General features: G+C 39.8%; 1 protein-coding gene and 1 non-coding gene across 6 annotated transcripts in view; one reads left to right on the forward strand and one right to left on the reverse strand.

Moving 5' to 3' along the window:
* Positions 1-17,402, forward strand: part of THADA (THADA armadillo repeat containing) — a 315,670-nt gene that overhangs the window by 139,709 nt on the left and 158,559 nt on the right. The window lies entirely within an intron of this gene.
* On the reverse strand, positions 13,811-13,883 carry TRNAW-CCA (transfer RNA tryptophan (anticodon CCA)). Its single transcript has one exon. It is a non-coding gene; the product is annotated as a tRNA-Trp (tRNA).

Here is a 17,402-nt window from a genome sequence, read left to right on the forward strand (position 1 = left end):
ATGCTGTGCTGGATCCAGATACACAGCCCTCTTCCATGCAGAGATGATGCCTTCAATTTAAGGCCATTCACCCCCTTCAGTCCAGACACCACAGAGTAGAGTGACGCATGCTTTAAAAGGGACCCTGACTAGCTCCCTGATTACAGTTCACTAGTGCCCACGTGTCCGGGGCTTTCTAGAGACCAGAATATCTCTGGACACACACCTTGGAATTCCCTTTCACAAGCAAGCTTCAAGTTTGAATTGACGAGCTGTAGGAAACCAAAAATGCCTCAAACCTTGGCAGTCCTGAACAGAACAAAGGCCCTGGACTCAAGAGACTTGGTTCTTTCTAAGCTCTGCCACTTATTCACTAGCTGTGATGCTTGAGCAAGGTTCTGTACCCTCCTTGGACCAGTGTGGTACCTGTGTGTGTGAGGCAAAAAGTGCCTTCTATTGCAGATAACTGAGGTCTCCGCATCGGATTAAATCCCTCTACTGCCTTTTGTTCACTCTGGGATGCTTTTAAAAGGATCTCCCCACCCTCCCCCCTTTTTGACTTATTTTCATTGCAAATGACTTTTGGTATGTTTTTCTCCAAATCATTTCAATCATTGTTCACTTTAGGTAAATTTTCAGTGAAATCTGCCTTTCTGTTTTGTGAAAAATTTTGAGGTACAAATAACCATACAATCTTAATTAAACACGTGGCAGTGGAAATCACCCATAGCGACCTATGTATGCAATGGAAACTGTTTTAGTTGTGATATTGAAACATGTAGTCAACAATCAAAACAAAAATTGGAAAATATGCATTTTATGTATTTTTTAAATATTTCATGGAACCTTTTGATTGTACCAGTCGTAAGAAGAAGGGAGGGGTAGGGAGTACAAAAACTAAGACTTAGGCCTTTTAAGCCTATGATATTGGAAAATAATATTGACTCTTGTTTTCTTTTCCTTGAAAGTTGCATAATGCAAGAATTATCACCTTACTCCTTACCCAGGTTATGAAGTTGAAAGATCTTCCTTGCCATCGTGTAGAGTTGGGGTTTTGCAGTAGACAGTAGTCGGCTTCCACCTTCATTTGTGATTGTAATACCAGGAACTTTCCTCCAAGGTTGCACATTTCTATCTGTTCTGTCTTCCCAGAATCCTTGTGATAAGTAGAAGGCAGGATTTGCTTTATAGAGAAAGAAATCAGGCAGAGGGCTGTTGAGACACTGCTGGGAAAGAAGGCATACACACCTCCCTTTCTCTCCACCCCAGCTCTTAATCCTCTCTCCCTCTGAATAGCTATAGCATTAATTTAAATCTCTTATCTTACTAGTCATCATTACTGAATCATATTGTAATTTATATGCTCAATACTTATTCCCTCCAAATAAATCCTAATCTCTTTCCGTGGAGAAGCAGCTATGGATTTTTTCGGTTTTTCATTTTTGGTACCTTTCTCTGCGTAGCCCAGGTTTGGGCACAGAGGCTGAACTATTAACCTAAAAACGAAACTAACTGTGAAATGAGACACTGTGTCTTAGCAGATCTGTGTATCTATGAAGTACTTAAGGGACTCCTAGTCTTACAGTATTGGAGCCATATTTCATATCCCACTGGTTACTGATTATGTAGAAAGGAGGCTCAGCTGGGTTTTCTGTTTTACCTGCCCTTTGAGGAATCTTATGCTCTAATGTGAGCTCTGACATTTGCTTTTATTTTGACTTCACCTCTCTGAAGGTCACACCCTCGGTTTCCTTTTCTATCAAATTAAGGTATTGGACATTACCCAGGGTCCTCTCTGGCCTTATGAGCCTATGACCTGAGACCTTCCTGGACTCTGACCTCCTCTCCCCTGACTGCTATCCAGTCAAGGGATCTGGAGGTCCACCTTGCAGCTACCGTGCTGCAGGCTTTAGAGCCAAATGAGAGGAGCCTGAATTGATAAGAGGAGGAGGGAGGTCACAGAATTATAAACAAGCTAAAATACGTGGGGGAAAGCCTCCTGATTAATGTGGCACGAAAAAGTGGGCCCCTTAGTGCTTCAGGCTGTCAGTCTGTATAATGGGGATAATCCTGACTACAAAATAGCAGATAAAAGCCCCTTAGTTTGTTGGTTAAGAAAAATTCTAGAGAGAGGAAGGGGTTGATGGTATAAGGTGATAGAGGGCAGACTTTTTTTAACTCCTGCTTCAGCTTTGTCTTTGCCAGTAAACTGAAAGGAAGGCCCTGAAACCAGATGTAGGTGAGGTGATAGAAAAAGAACACTGTCTCTTGTGGATAAAGGCAAATCCTTGGACCCAGATAACTTACAGCCTCAGGTACAAGTTAGCCTAGAGCCAAGTCAGTAATTTGGGGGATGTGTGGCATGGGAATGTTATCCTCGGAGCTTGCAGAAAGATTTCAAAAGAGAGAGGAAAAGGCATATTTTTATCAGTGACCAAACAATTGTGTTGATATTGTTTTAGACTGGATCATTCAATGTATTACTTGCAAGTGCTTCATACTTTATTTGCTGAGAGCTAGTAAGGATTCCCTAAGAATTAGTCATGCCTGAGTCACCTCATTGTTTTGATGGGATTAGGAGTCTGATAGATGAGGCCAATGCTGCTTTATTCAGCGTTTGAATTACTTACTTAAAATGAAGACAGACTAGATTGCGTGCTTATTAGGTTTGCATATAAGAGAAATATAACTGGTGATGGACTCCCATTCAAAATAGTCTTTAAGCATGGGAGTGACAGACACAAATTCAGGCTAGTAGCCATTACCTTTATGAAGCAGGGAAGGAGGGGATAAAATTAAGGAAGCATATATTAGGAGCTTGTTTTATTTGTGATGTGTTCTTAAGCTGGGTTTGGGGCAAATGGCTGTTATATTATTCTCTCTACTCTTTTTTATTTGATATGTCTAATATAGTCCATAATTGAAAAATATGATTTCAAAGTAGCCTTGGAAGACTGGATTGATGGGCTGAGACTATCAAGATAACATTTAATAGAGATATATATCATGTTCTGATTTTGTAAAAAGAAGTCAAAATTACATACATATAGAATGAGAGCTGTCGGCTTCATAGCAGATTTTATGAAAAAATCTTGGGGAATGGGATTTCCTGGTGAGCCCTGAGGAAGCAGTATGACACAGTTGCTGCTTCTAGGTAGTGAAGGCTATAATCCCCCTGAACTCTGCTGGTCAGACTAAACGCATATCATTCTGCTATTATGTTACTGTGCTGTGGGCTTCCCATTTTAGGAGGGGCACTGATAAACTAATATTTATCCAGAGAAGGTGACCAAGATGAGGAGGAAGCTAAACATCTGGAAATAGTTAGACTGGAAAAGACTAGTTAGAGGCAACATGGTAATGGTCTTTACATATTTGAGAGGCAGCCGTATGACAGAAGGCACATCATTTCTCTCTTGTGCTCCCAATGGGAAAGTAAGAGATAGATTTCAGATTTTAATATAAGGAAGAATTTTGTGAGAGTTAACATTCTGCATCAAGAGAACGAACAGATTTCCATAATACTGAGCTGCTGGTCATTGAATGTCATCAAGGAAAACTGATCATATGTTGTGTATATTTTTTAGATTTCTGCAGTGCATCTGAGGTGGGGCCGGATGACCATCAAGGCATCTTTTTGAGGTGTCTTATTTTAGAATAGCTGAACAACCTGGCTGTAGATTCTAAATGTGCAGTGAAATGATAAACCTGCCTCTAAACCTGTAACACATATTTGGACATTTTTACTCAGGTACCCCTTAGGGGTACCTGAGGTTCAGTGTGTGGAATGAAATCATGTTTTCTGCATCGTGTGGCTTTTTTTGCGAAGAGTTCTGGCATAAAAAGATACTCTGTCATTCATGGGTTCCTCCACCTACCAGTGGGGCTGCCATACTTCTCGTGGCCCACAGGTCACAGTGGTCTGCCCCTGCATGGTCCCCTTCAGCAGTTAATCCACTTAAATTTAGCTTCTAAGTAACTTCTATAACTTTGTTCTCTGTAGTTCTGAAAACATTTTTTTGGCCTATGGGATGTTATGTCTGAAAAGCATTCCTTATTAATTTAATTATCGTTTTTTGGTGGTTGCTATATTTTTCTCCATTTCAGATGTTGGCTGAAGCCACATTTGTTTTCTGACAAGTACAAGGAACATCTGAGTCTTTGAGAAAAGTCAGAGATGCTTTTCTGAAGAATGGTTAAAATAGATAACTCTTTGTTGTCCAAACTTCAAACAGAGATGCCTGTAGAAAGAATAAAGGAGTTGCCAGTCCTAGCCCATTACAAGTAAAAATACTTGAGAATAGGGCTTTCCTGGTGCTGTTACCACAGCACTTCCTCCTGCCTGGCCATCCTAGAGGTTCAGAACTCCACCTGTCCTGTGGTTACTGGTAAATTCCATGAGCCTTAGAGAATGGGATTAAAGGTTAGGAGTCTCCCTATACCATTCTGATCTGCTAACAATGGTTGGGTGAAAAAAAGGGACCTGCCATTCCATTAACGTGTAGAAACCCTGACCTCTGGTTTTAGTGATATGACTTTGATACCAGGCCAGGCCTTGAGCAAGATTGTCAAGGTGCAGATGTTCAGTTCCACTCAGGGCTTTTTTGAGTGCTCAGTTCTCCCCTTTGCCTATAAGCCAAACCTGTGCCTACTCCTTCCTTTCATACAGACATGTAAATGACCCTAGTCATTACCTTCCTTGGGGCTGTTTGTTGTGTTACACAGATACACATTTTGAAATAAAGTGAGGAATCTAGGTGATGGAATTTTAGGCCTTACATAAGAGAGGACGTAAAAGCAGAGATCGGAAGGTGTTTCCCAATGCTGGTGAAATCACAGTTTGGGCAGCTATCTACTTGGTCTCCTTTTTACCATGGCCCTGCCTAGCTAGTGCTTTATTTGGAGGGCTTTTTTGCTTATGGCCTTCTGAATTTCCAGATTCTACCCAGGGGTACCTGAGGTTCAGTGTGTGGAATGAAATCATGTTTTCTGCATCGTGTGGCTTTTTTGCGAAGAGTTCTGGCATAAAAAGATACCTCTGACATCTGTCACTGATTTTTATCTCTCAGTTCCTAGAGGGGGGCCTGGCCAACTTAATCTCTGGTGCCAGATCTCTTTAAGACCATTTTCTAAATATGTTTTTGAGCAAAAGGAATGAGGAGTTCACCTCTTAATGGAATGCATTGACAAAGCAAGCTAGAAAAACAAAACTTGTAAGGACCAGCTTTTCTGCAGTGTTATCTGTTACTTCAGTAGGCCAGTTCAGGTCATGTTAGAATAAGTGATCTGTAGACAGCCTCGTTCTTAGGTGAAATTTCTGACAACGATGATAATCCATGGCCTATTGCTGCCATTCACTCTCAAACTTAAAATCCAATCAGTTAATAGATTAACTAAGTAGTTGTTAAACATCCATTGTATACCTAGCTAGCATGAGGTCTTGGATAAGATGCAAAGTAAAGGAAGAAGGTTTTTCATCCTTGAAGAACTTATGATCTAGCTAGTGAGATAAAACCCATGCTTGTGAACCTGACATACTGTATATGGACCACTTAATTATATGGCAGATACACTAAGGACCAAGGTCCTGTAAACAAGGGGAGGAGCAGTGGTGGGTTGGAGAAATTCAGGAGGTTTTCCTAGTAGCAAGGCAGGAAAAGAACATGGGAATTCAGTTTACCATCCTGAAGACTTGAAGAAATCTCCCATGTTGGTTAGCAACTCTTAAGAGAGGAAAGTCATACTGTTCATTCTGCAGACAGTGGGCTCTAACAAGCAGAAGATTGTGACAGAGTTTTATGATTCATAACTTGAAAGTTATCCTAAAGAACTTTGTTTCCACTTGAATCAAGGATGAACCAGGAAATTCACAAAATAAATGGTTTGCTACTTAACAGAAGAAACGGTCCATGGTGAATCTTTGGTAAACTTTAATTAAGAACAGTATTTACTCCAAGTATTGCATTTCCAAGTCTTATGGAAATAATGAAGAGTAATGGGAAAATTATTATAAATGTAATAATATTTAAATTTTAAAATATTTTAATAATATTTTTCCTTAAGGAGCCTTTATTTCCTTAAACTTAATTATTTTCTCAAAAATGTAGCCAAGATGCTCAGCAGGCATTTTTAATGCTGAATTGAAGATTTGAGAGTACCAAGCCCCAAATGCCAGCTAATATGAAGTCATCTTCTCCTACCTGGTAGGGGACATTTTAGAATCAAAACTGTATGTTTTTCTCTTTAGGCAGAAAAATCTGAATTAGGGAAGAGAGTATGAAGGTAAAGAAGAATTACAGTAGGCTTAAAATGAGACAAGAAAAATTCACGACATACCATGTTTTGATTATCTTTCTCTGATCGACGCAGTGTTTTTCCTCCCTCTCCTCTGGGCCTTGACCCTTACCAGTCTATTTATCATCTTGTTAAAACAACCTGCATTAGTCACATCAGCTGCACCAGATCATTCACCCTCATACCCTTTGACTTTTTCCCTTTGGGCCTTATTTTCCTCACTCACCTTGAACATTGAGACTCCTGACTGCCTGTCTTGCCTCCCCTCCACACAGCGACAGCTACTCTCTTCTTCACCATTTATTCTTGTCTTTCACTTTATTTTGTGAGCGCTCTTCGTCACTAGGTCATCCATCCATTAAATGTATTTGCTGAGGGCCTACTTTGTGTCATTGCCATAACCCAAGGCCCTACTCTCATCACCTCTTAATTGCAAGAGAAAATAGAAGCCATCAGGCATGGACTGTCTCCGTGGAGACACCCACTCTACCTACTACCATAGCTCTCTCCTTTGTTTTATAGCCAGACTCTTGGAAAAGGTTGTCTGTGTTTACAGTCTCCATTTCCTCCCCTCTTATTCCTTCCTTAAACCACTGCAGCCTGGATGCTTCTTCCACCACTTCACTGAAGCTTCACTGACAAACGTGAAATAGTAGTGACCTCTTCATTACCAAAGCCACTGGATGCTTTTCAGTCTTTATCTTTCTGAATCTTCCTCTGGTATTTGACACTCTTGCACACTGGCTTCTCCAGGATGCTCTTCCTCTGTGGCCTTGTTTGGCCATTGCTTCTTCCTCCTCTTTTAGGGCCCCTTCTTCATGCTGCCTCCTAAATGTTGGTGCACCTCTTTGTCCTGCCCCCCACTCTTTTCTTTTTTCACCTTATATGTACAGTCCTCACCTGGCTGGCAACTCACATACATTGATGAGTCAGCCCTAGATCTAGAACTTGTACAGAATCATAGATTCAACTTTCTGTTGGACAACTCCTTCTGCATGTCCCATACACATCTAAAAGTCGGCAGTTTCCCCCAGGTAGTGCCTCTGCACACTGAGGTCTGAACAGCCATCTCTTAGGGCCTAGCACAACGTCTGCACATTCCCCCTGGCCAACTGGAGTCAGAGGACTTCTTTGAAAGGAAACAGGACTCAGGGTATTACAGAGGATCCTTTCAGTATTATTGACTGTGTTCATAGGTACTCAATAACAAAAGAACATTGGGGTTTTTGTTTCCGGGGTTTTTGAAATAAATTTATTTATTTTTGGCTGTGTTGGGTCTTCATTGCTGTGCACGGGCTTTCTCTAGTTGTGGCGAGTGGGGGCTACTCTTCGTTGCAGTGCGCGGGCTTCTCATTGCAGTGGCTTCTCTTGTTGCGGAGCATGGGCTCTGGAGCGCTAGGCACGCGGGCTTCAGTAGTTGTGGCTCGCGGGCTCTAGAGCACAGGCTCAGTAGTTGTGGTGCATGGGCTTCGTTGCTCCGCGGCATGTGGGATCTTCTCGGACCAGGGCTCGAACCTGTGTCCCCTGCATTGGCAGGCAGATTCTTAACCATTGTGCCATCAGGGAAGCCCAGGAACATTGGTTTTAAAAGTCATTGACTTTTGATATCCCTTCAGTAAGTTTGAAATGATTTGCTTTTTCCCTTATACTGATGATCATCACTTTGAGGTAGCAAGTGGCAGGTGTTGGTAACTTTCTTTGGAGATGGAGAAGTCAGGGTCCAGAAGGAGTAAGCAGAATGTGTCCGCAGTCAAAAAGTGATTCGTTAAGGAGTCAGGGGTTGATTCGTTTATTCATTTACTCAATAGATAATTACTGTAAGCGTGATTGTGTGTCCGGCACGATAGAAATACAGTGGAGCATCAGACAGATAAGATTTTTGGCATAATGGGATATCCGTTGTGCTGTGTTGCTTCTTGGTGCCTATCATCTTTGCTCTGATTTTTTTCCATATAATTAGTGATGAGTGATAATAATTAGCAGATATTTACTACGGGCCAGACACTGTTTTAGGACTTAATGCATACTAATACATTTAATCATCATGACAACACTATGAGGTCCCTAACATCATTCCCATCCTCCATCCTCCAGAGAGGGAAAGCTGGGCAGTGGGAAGTTTAGAAATGTGCCCTAGGTCATACTGCTAGGAAGTGATGAGGCCAGGATTTGAACCAGGCAATCTGGCCCCAGAGCCCGTGCTCCTCGCCACTCCCTTAGCTACGCTAGCTAGCGCTTAATACTACAATTCGCCCTTTTGCTCATGTTTACGATCCTCCATCTGTGGGGTATGACAAGCTAGTTCTCAATATGCCAAAATTAACCTGAAGTTTTAGATAACAAACACTTGGACTTACTTTGCTTTCTTGAGATATCTCTCCCCTGCCCCCCTTGGGCATTGCTCTAGCAGTGGTCTCTTCTTCTAATCTGAAATCAGTAGAAAAGAAAGAAAAACTTGCAGTTAAGCCCAAGTGGTTGTGACGGGTTGCTAAATAAGACTGGTTCAACTGAATTTCTGAGATTCCTGAGAAACACTGAGGATTTCTTACAAAAGAAATTTTCCTTGTAATAGGAAATCGTGGGTCATTGCACAGTTACAAGTGTCTCAGCAAAGAAAAAATGTGTCTTGAGGCTTAAGAAGCATAAAATCTTAATGAGATTATTTGTGGGCTGCTACTTAGGCATAATTTTTAAACTATTAGAACATATATTTTCCATCTGACTTTACCATCTTAGGTTTTTACTGTTGAAACTTAACATAATTTTGAAAAGCTTCAGGGTTGTTGAAAGAAAAAGAAAAAAAGTAACAAGCATTTATATAAACAAGTTGAAGTTTACAATGTACTTTCATAAACAGTAGCTTACTTGATCATCCTCTTTTTACTGTCTTAGAAAACAGAATCATAAGGATATCACTATATGTTGAAATTTTGAAAAATTGCCAACATTTTCTTATGTGGTAATCCTACACTTTAAAAGGATATCTTAAAAAGGCAAGTCTGAATCAGTGAAGTGTTCAAATTACTGGATATTATGAAATGAAAGTTTTATTACTCCAAATTATATGTAATATATCTAGGGAACTGCTTTTTAATGGGTGGGTAACAGTAGCATCTGGTTAACGTATTAGTTGTTAAGCCACACCTCGAGGCCTCTGAGATGGGTTGAAATCCCCCTTTGTTCCTCAGTTTTATATTTTTCATGTGCAGAGTCCCGCCTCCCTCCTTCACCAACCAAAGGTTACTAGCCAAACCTGCTGGAGAGCACACTGAGAGTGAGATGTGTGAGATGTGCCCCCTGGGTTGTCTTGTTCTGTTTTGTTTCGTTTTCCATCAGGGAAAATTCCTGGTCTGGGATATTTGTGTCCTGGCCACCAGTTCCCAAGAGATGGCCACATTTCTCCCAATTTTAAATGAAACTCTCAGTCCCAAAGGTAAACATTAGCTCGGCCTCAGTCTGAATAATTGCAAAATCAAAATTAGGCAGGCCCACGTGAATGAGATTTTCTGTGTTGTCTCTACAGTGTCCAGAGCATTAACAAAATGTCTATTTGTATGAGGGTGCCTCTGTGTAAATAAGCCTGCTCCTTTTTGATTATTGCAATCGTACAGGAAAAGGCCATCTGTTTTGGTAGTAACTATGGAAATATATCTAGGTAGCCAAGGAAAAGCTGGATTGTTACTAAAGGATGTGTCACACCAACAAGAAAATAATTTACAAAGCAGTGGGTAGAAAATATTTTCAAACGCTGAAAAGTGAGTCACTTAAGCTATCTTTTTGGGTGATGGGTGAGTAGTGCTGGTTTGTTTTTTGCTTGACTGTTTATTCATTTTTTTTTCTTTTTTTCCAGAAGAATCTCTCTTTCCTGTAAAGCCAGAATTTAAGGCTCAGCTTCTTTTCAGCTTGGATAAAATGAAAAGTAAAATTCTTTTAATACTAATTATAACCTGCAGAAGTCTAGTGAAGAGAAACTTAAGAAATGTAATTCTTGTTTTCTAGCTGAGCTTCAATGCCATATAATTAATATAATTCAATCTCTTCTTACCCCTTTTTTTTCTGCATGATTTAAGATATCAGAATTTAATTCATAGCCAGAATGAAAACAGGACTTAGGAAAAACTTGAAAAGACTAGAGAGGGATTTGCATTCTGCTGCATGGTTGAACACGTCCCTAAAGTAGCAGCTTTAGAATGCCATGTCCTGATAGAATTCCCCATGGAAAACTGGCCAGTAGAGCGGTTTCCTAGCGCCCTCCCCCTAGTCTGCACCACTGTGAAGTGTCATGAGGGCCTGGGATCTGAACCTAGGGAGCTTCACAGGATTGCTCCACAGCCTGACAGAAGGGCACTGGTCTCACTGGGCAATCTGTTCTCTTGTTCATAAGCCCCAGGCTGTGGGTTTTGGAACTGGCCAGCCACCCTGGCTCAACCTTGGATAAATATTCCTGGGTTCTAAGTAGGAGGGGGAATTCAAAGCCCTGTTTTTCCCAAGTCCTTCCATAACCAGTCCATGGCATGTTATGAGGTCTGAGTGGTGTGGCCGTGTTTGGAGGGGGTTAGGGAACATGTTCTACTCCTAATTAATGTGTACACCGGTAATAACTCAGAGGGCCAGATTCTAACCCAGCTTCACCCCCAGGGTAGTTGAAATCTGTATGGAATGATTTGAGATGTCTTAAGCAGTGCCTTTTACCCACCCAGTTTTCTCAAATGCCTCTTCCCTTTTGAACTGAATCTTGAAGTTTCACAGTTGGACTTTCATTCTTTAAGTATACGGTTTTGATCCTTCCTAAAATGGAAATCCCACGGTGAGATATAGTATTTTAAGGTATTATTGGTCATTTAAACCACAGTTTAAGTTTCTTTGATTTTGACAGGAAGAGACATTGGTTGGGTGTGGTATCAGAGATGGAATGAGGCTGACAGCGGTGGGCATAGGATGTAGAATTTGGGACAGAGACAGATTGCACATTGCCTGGATGGGAACCGCAGTGGCTTCTTCCCCACCAGAATTTCCTCCCGTGCATTTAGTGAAACGGGGCATCCTATTTTCCATTTACCTCTCCCTGCTGGCAGGGAAAGACTTGGAGGCCTTTTTACAGCTTTGACTCTTCCTCCTTCTAGATGTGGTTCCATTTCCGTTCCAAGATGAAAGCTTGTCTTTGTCCCCTCCCAGAATAGTTCCAGGCAGCAGAATACAGTGAATCCTTCCAGATAAAAGACCTGCTGATAAAATACCAGATTGTTATCAGAGAAGCAGAGTGAGGGGAGTCCAGTCCCTACAATTAATTACCTAGTTACAGCTTTGTTTATATCCTGTTCATTTGGGGGCATGTTTTCCCTGGACAGTTTCTTGTCTGTGTTCTGGACGGCAGGCTGATGTTTGTAAAAATCCCAAAGGTCAGGGAATAGTGGATTCCTTATTTTCTGAAAGGCTTAATGGCAAGGAAGAGAATATCAGAGTTTCTGCCTTCCACCTGGAAGGAAATGGCCAAATGCTTGGTTTGGGTGGTTCTTGCCTCACCTCCAGCATACAAACCCTAGTGTATTGAATGAACTCTGATTTTGTATACTTATCTGAAAGGTTACCTGAAAATAGAATGACATTTATCTCTGTGAAGCCATGAGTATTAACCAGTGAATACCTGGATATCAAGACACTGAGACCAGAGTCTAAAATGCTCTAACACTGCTTGGTGAATGAGCTAAATGCCACTTCAGAATGTGTAAGTTTTGAACCACCCCCTATTTTGGGGCCTCTCACCTTCTGAGCTGGCGCACACTCTGGAGTGTGTTTCTCCCAAGGCCGTTCTCACCTTTTGAGACGGACCACATTCTGTCCAAAGAATGTGTATCTCTAAATAAATCCACTCCTTACCTTAAACAAAAGAAAAAGAGTATAAGTTTTATGTTATGTATATTTTACCACAATATAAATGACTGAATGAATGAATGATACTTGCTTTCTGGCAGCTCCAAGTACTTTGGACACAGTTGGAAATACCATAGGGTTGGGCTACATCATCTGCCTTATATTGAACTTGATCACTGTTGCGTGTGAGGTATCATGCTTCCTTTTAAGAACTGTGAGACTGAAAGCACAGAGAACCTTAATGAACACAAGACAAAGAGACAAATTTTGCCGCCTTCATAGGGACATATTGGCAAGTCTGGGATTGGAAAAGAGCCGTGTCTTGAAAATGATTGATTCTAAACCACTAGAGCCACTCTCCTTCCACAAATGTAACAGAAGAGGGGAATGGGGTCTCTTGGTGGCTGGAACAGTAGTAACATCTATTGCTCTGATTCTCAAGTAGCGGCATTGAAAAGCTCCATGACTAGTAGTAGTCATGGAAGTTAACTTCATCTGTATATATGCAGCCCTTGAGTGGCCAAGCACATGTTTCTTCACCAAATCAGACTCAAGTCTGACCTTATGTTTTCCTGTTAGGTTCTGTTCTCAGCCCAACCGATTTTTGCTATAAGACTGACTCTAGACCAGTGATTCAGCCAGCTTTTTCAGCCTCACTGGTCATGGGGGTTCTTTTTGAGGACTAGACTGTTGCTTTTTTTTTTTTTCTGCTAAGCCAAGAAACTTCTCCTACCTTGCAAACATGCTACCTGGTGATACAGCTGCTATGTGATGTCAGTGTAGAAAAAGAAAGTATGAAAATAGGTCTACTGCAAATCAGGAAACTTTTTTTCTTGTTAACCCCAAAAGCCCTAAACTCAGAACTCTGATTAAAAGGTACTTATTTTTTCGTGTGTGTGTGTGTGTGTGTGTGTGTGTGTGTGTGTGAGAGAGAGAGAGAGAGAGAGCATGAGCGTGCATATTCCTACCATCATTTCAAGGTAGTTGTGAAACATTCACCATGGTTTCGGCAATACCTTTCTCAATTTTAAATTTAGTATTTTCCTTAGAAAAGGCGAGAGGCTATAGGAATTTAGTAAGAAGAAGCTAAGGTAAATTTAAAATATAAACACTCACTTTGAGTGATAGCAGTAAAAACATGCCCTGACCTTCTAATACATAAGAAAAATTTTAATTAAAAAAAGATAAAAGTTTTCTTTTAGGAAATAAAGATCTTGCCAGAATAGCATGAGTAGATAAAGCAGTCTGTTGTGAAAACTGCATCTTTAAAATTTCCACTTTAAAAAATAAGATTTCTTTGCTTTCTTCTTGACTAATGGTTTTGTCAGAACAATCATTTGAATAATAAATGAAATACTTTGAAGTATGTGAGGGAGTGGAGAACTTTTCTGTGCCTTGTACGAACTGGTGATACAGATTATAAACTAAATGATTCCACATTCCAATTTATCAAGGATCCAAGCCAAAGCCATAGAAATCTACCAATGAAATCATAAAAATGAATGGAAGTGATCCAGATTGTTTCATTTTCCTTTGAAATGTTGTTTGTATTAGATGTTAGCACCCAGAAGTTAAACAGTATTGAATTTCACACATAGCACTTCAGAAAAAAAAAAAATTATTTATTTGGCTGTGCGGGGTCTTAATTGTGGCATGTGGGATCTAGTTCCCTGACCAGGGATCGAACCTGGGCCCCCTGCATTGGGAGCATGGAGTCTTAACCACTGGACCACCAGGGAAGTCCCATAGCACTTTCTTTTTAATCTTAGGTTAAAGGTTATGTCCTTGGCATGATTGAAGAATGACTCATACAATTTGCACTGACTTTTTTTATTGATGGGCAAGGAAGGAAGTTGGGGAGTAATGTGATACTGAATTGATGCTAAATTTATTAATTGAATTTAAATGGGAATAAAGAATGTCACTTAATGATTTTATTTATTTTTATATTCATGTATATGCCCTCTGTGAAGATTCTCTTGAATGTTACTTATGCTTAAAATGCAATATAAAATATCTCTTGGCCACTACCTGTAGCAGTGGGAATTAGCAGTGATTTTCCTCCTAGTAAATGTATCAAATTGTATCACAGCCAAAACCTTCAGTCACATGGACATATTGGAGGATGTGACCAGAATTCTTTATTGACATGCTCCCTATCTTAAAATACAGTTACCATTAATGTATTAATGTGTTAAGCCTTAGTCACAACCCAAGGAAAGACTTAAAGGTAATGTGATTCTCCTTATAATTAGTAACCTAATTAAATGCTGGAAGGCTTCAACCATACAGTAATGTACCTTGCTTCTGAACAAAGATAATACCACAGCTGAAATTGTACACTTGTAACACTAGAATTTTTTTAATTAGTGGTAGGATGTGTGGGTATGTGTGAGTGTAATCTGTTTTGTTTCATCTTCAAACTTTGCACAGCAGTCTCCATTGTGCATTTACTGGGACTCTGTTAAATAATAGTGCACTAATTGGTTTCTGTTTGTTCAGAATTCAGCATGATTCAAACTGGGATGAGTTGATTGAAAATTACCTGTTCACTATGGAATAAGCAAATTATGAAAATAAGCAAAAATAAAAGATATTAGGAAGCAGGTTCAATCTACTCGAGATGATGGATAAATCTGTTTTACCTTAATAACCACTTGAAAAATTCTACCGCTAAATGCAGAGTTTATTAAAGCGGGCCCAACAGATTTGGCATTGCTTGGTTGAATGGTGTGAGTTGTCAAGTATAGGTAAGAGTTATAAAATTGAATTTCTTTTAGTATTTGTTATTGTCGTTCCACCCTGTGGTGGTAAAAATGTCTTATAGTTGGGGCATGCTAGGTTTTGCAGCTACCACGGGCTCTGGAGTCAGGCAGACCTGACTTTGAATCCCAGCTTATCCATTCACTTCTTTTGTGAGCTTGGTCACGTCACTTACTGTCTTTGAGCCTGTCCTAGAAGAGCATGTGGAAGATTTGGAACATTGTCCTGAAAAAGTTTCTGTTTTTCAATTCTTATGCGACTGTTAGGATTTTAGTGTTTATTGATTTGATTCTTTAAGAAAGCACAAGGAAAGGTTCATTCTGGTCATAAAAGTTCAAAGGAAATTGCTGGGCTTGTTTAATATGAGGAAAGAAGATTTGGGATGTTTTGGAGATGCGATTGGAGGTTGAGAAGGGAGAACAAGACAGGATGTATAACTTAACTTTTCTAATGTATGTGAAATGTTATTCTTAAAAAACAGCATTATTGCGGTGTAATTGATGTAAACTGCACATGTTTAAGGTGTACCATTTGCTAAGTTTATACACCCATAAAACCACCCCCAGTGTCAAGATAGTAAACATATCTATCACCCACAAAAGTTTCCTTGTGCCTGTTTGTAACCACCTCCAACAGCCCCGCCCCCGTCACCTGGCAACAGCTGTTCTAGCACTATAGATTAATTTGCATTTTCTAGAATTCATATAAATGGAATCATGCATTATGTATTTTATTTTGCCTGACTTTTTCACTCAGCGTAATAATCTTGAGATTAATCCATGTGATTACACATATCGGTAGTTCCTTTCTGTTGCAGAATAGTATCCCACTGTACAGATATACCACTATTTACTTACACTCTCACCTGTTGATGGACATTTGTGCTGTGTCTAGTTTTGACTATTACAAATAAAGGTGCCAGAAATATTCATGTACAAGTTTTTGTATGGACATATGCTTTCGTTTCTCTAGGATAAATGTCTAGGAGTGGAATGGGTGGGTTGTAGAAAAGGATGTACATTTAACTATTTAAGAAACTGACAAATTTTATTTTCCAAAGTGATTGTACCGTTTTACATTTCCACTAGCAGAGGATGAGAGTCCCAGTGGTTCCGTATGCTAGTCAACACTTGGTGTGCTTGGTCTTTTTAATTGTAGTCTTCCTAGTGGGTATGTAGCAGTATGTCACCGTGGTTTCAATTTGAACGCCCCTAATGACTAAGGAGATTGAGCATCTTTACATGTGTTTCTTTGCCATCCATATATCTTCTTTGCTGAAGTCTTGGTTCAAAGTTTGACCCAATTTTTTTTGGGTTATTTGTTTTCTTCTTATTCAGAATATATTCTGGACACAAGTCAAAAGACTGTTCTTTTAGGCATAAGTTCATTTATTTCCCTGGCATGTAGAACCACAAAAACAAAATTAAGTTGCAGTAAGAAAAGCGTAATTATACTTAAGGAAGTACTTTTTGACTGTGACACGAATGTGGGCACTGGGGCAACCAAAGGAGGATGTAAAACTTTCCCTGAAGGCAGTGGTCTGTTTGGATGCTGTAGGGATGCTGATGTATGGCTTAATCTACCTAATTGCAGTCTTCATTTGAGATAAGAATCTTCCCTGGAGTGAGTCTGTTACTAATATCTCAGTATTCTTTGCTCTTTTGTGCTATTTGTTCAGGCCAAAAAAGTGCAATTTCTTGGAATTTTTCAAAACTTTCTGTGTACTTCATGGGTTTAAAAAATTTATTCTTTCTGATTTTAGCTTGAAGTGTTGCTGTGAAACCTGAGGAGGGTCATTCAGGAGTATTAATTAACTTTAGCAAAAATAAATTGCAATGTTTGGAGAGTAATCAAATTAAAAGAAATGCTCAAATTTCTCTCATCTAGCAGTAGCACAAATCACTGTTTTAGCTGATGGTACTGGGAAGATTCATTCAACTCTCTGTAGAGGCAAAATAATTAACTGGATTCTAGAGAAGAGGTTCTACCTGATTAAAGGAGTTGGGGCTGTTTTAGCCCACGGAAGGGACGAGTAAGGGGTGATTTAATGACAAGATTCCATTATAGTCAGTGAAGGGTTTTCCTGTGTATAGAAAACACTGGTCATTTGTTCTCCAACTCTGGAGAGGCTCAAACTAGAGAAAATTGGCTCCCGACTATAGAAAGATTGAGTGTGGTTTGTATTAAACGTAAAAGTTCTATTATCAGCATCAGTATTGTTATGAGATTAAACAATGGAGCAAGTCAAAAGAGGTCATAAAGATATTTTAAAATAAAAATATAGCTATCTGCCTGAAATGTTTAAATGTCCATTGAATTATAGGATTTTGTTTTTGAAGAGGACTTTCAAGATCATTTATTATAATCTCCTTTTACAGATGAGGATGTGAAAGGATATTATGTAATTTGCCTATGGCCACATTTAGATACTAATATTTTAATTTGAGGATGTTTTAAAAGTAGTCTGGCTAAAGAGGCATCAAAGGGACCGTGTA

This window comes from Globicephala melas, chromosome 12, assembly GCF_963455315.2.
Source record: "Globicephala melas chromosome 12, mGloMel1.2, whole genome shotgun sequence".
NCBI lineage: Eukaryota > Metazoa > Chordata > Mammalia > Artiodactyla > Delphinidae > Globicephala > Globicephala melas.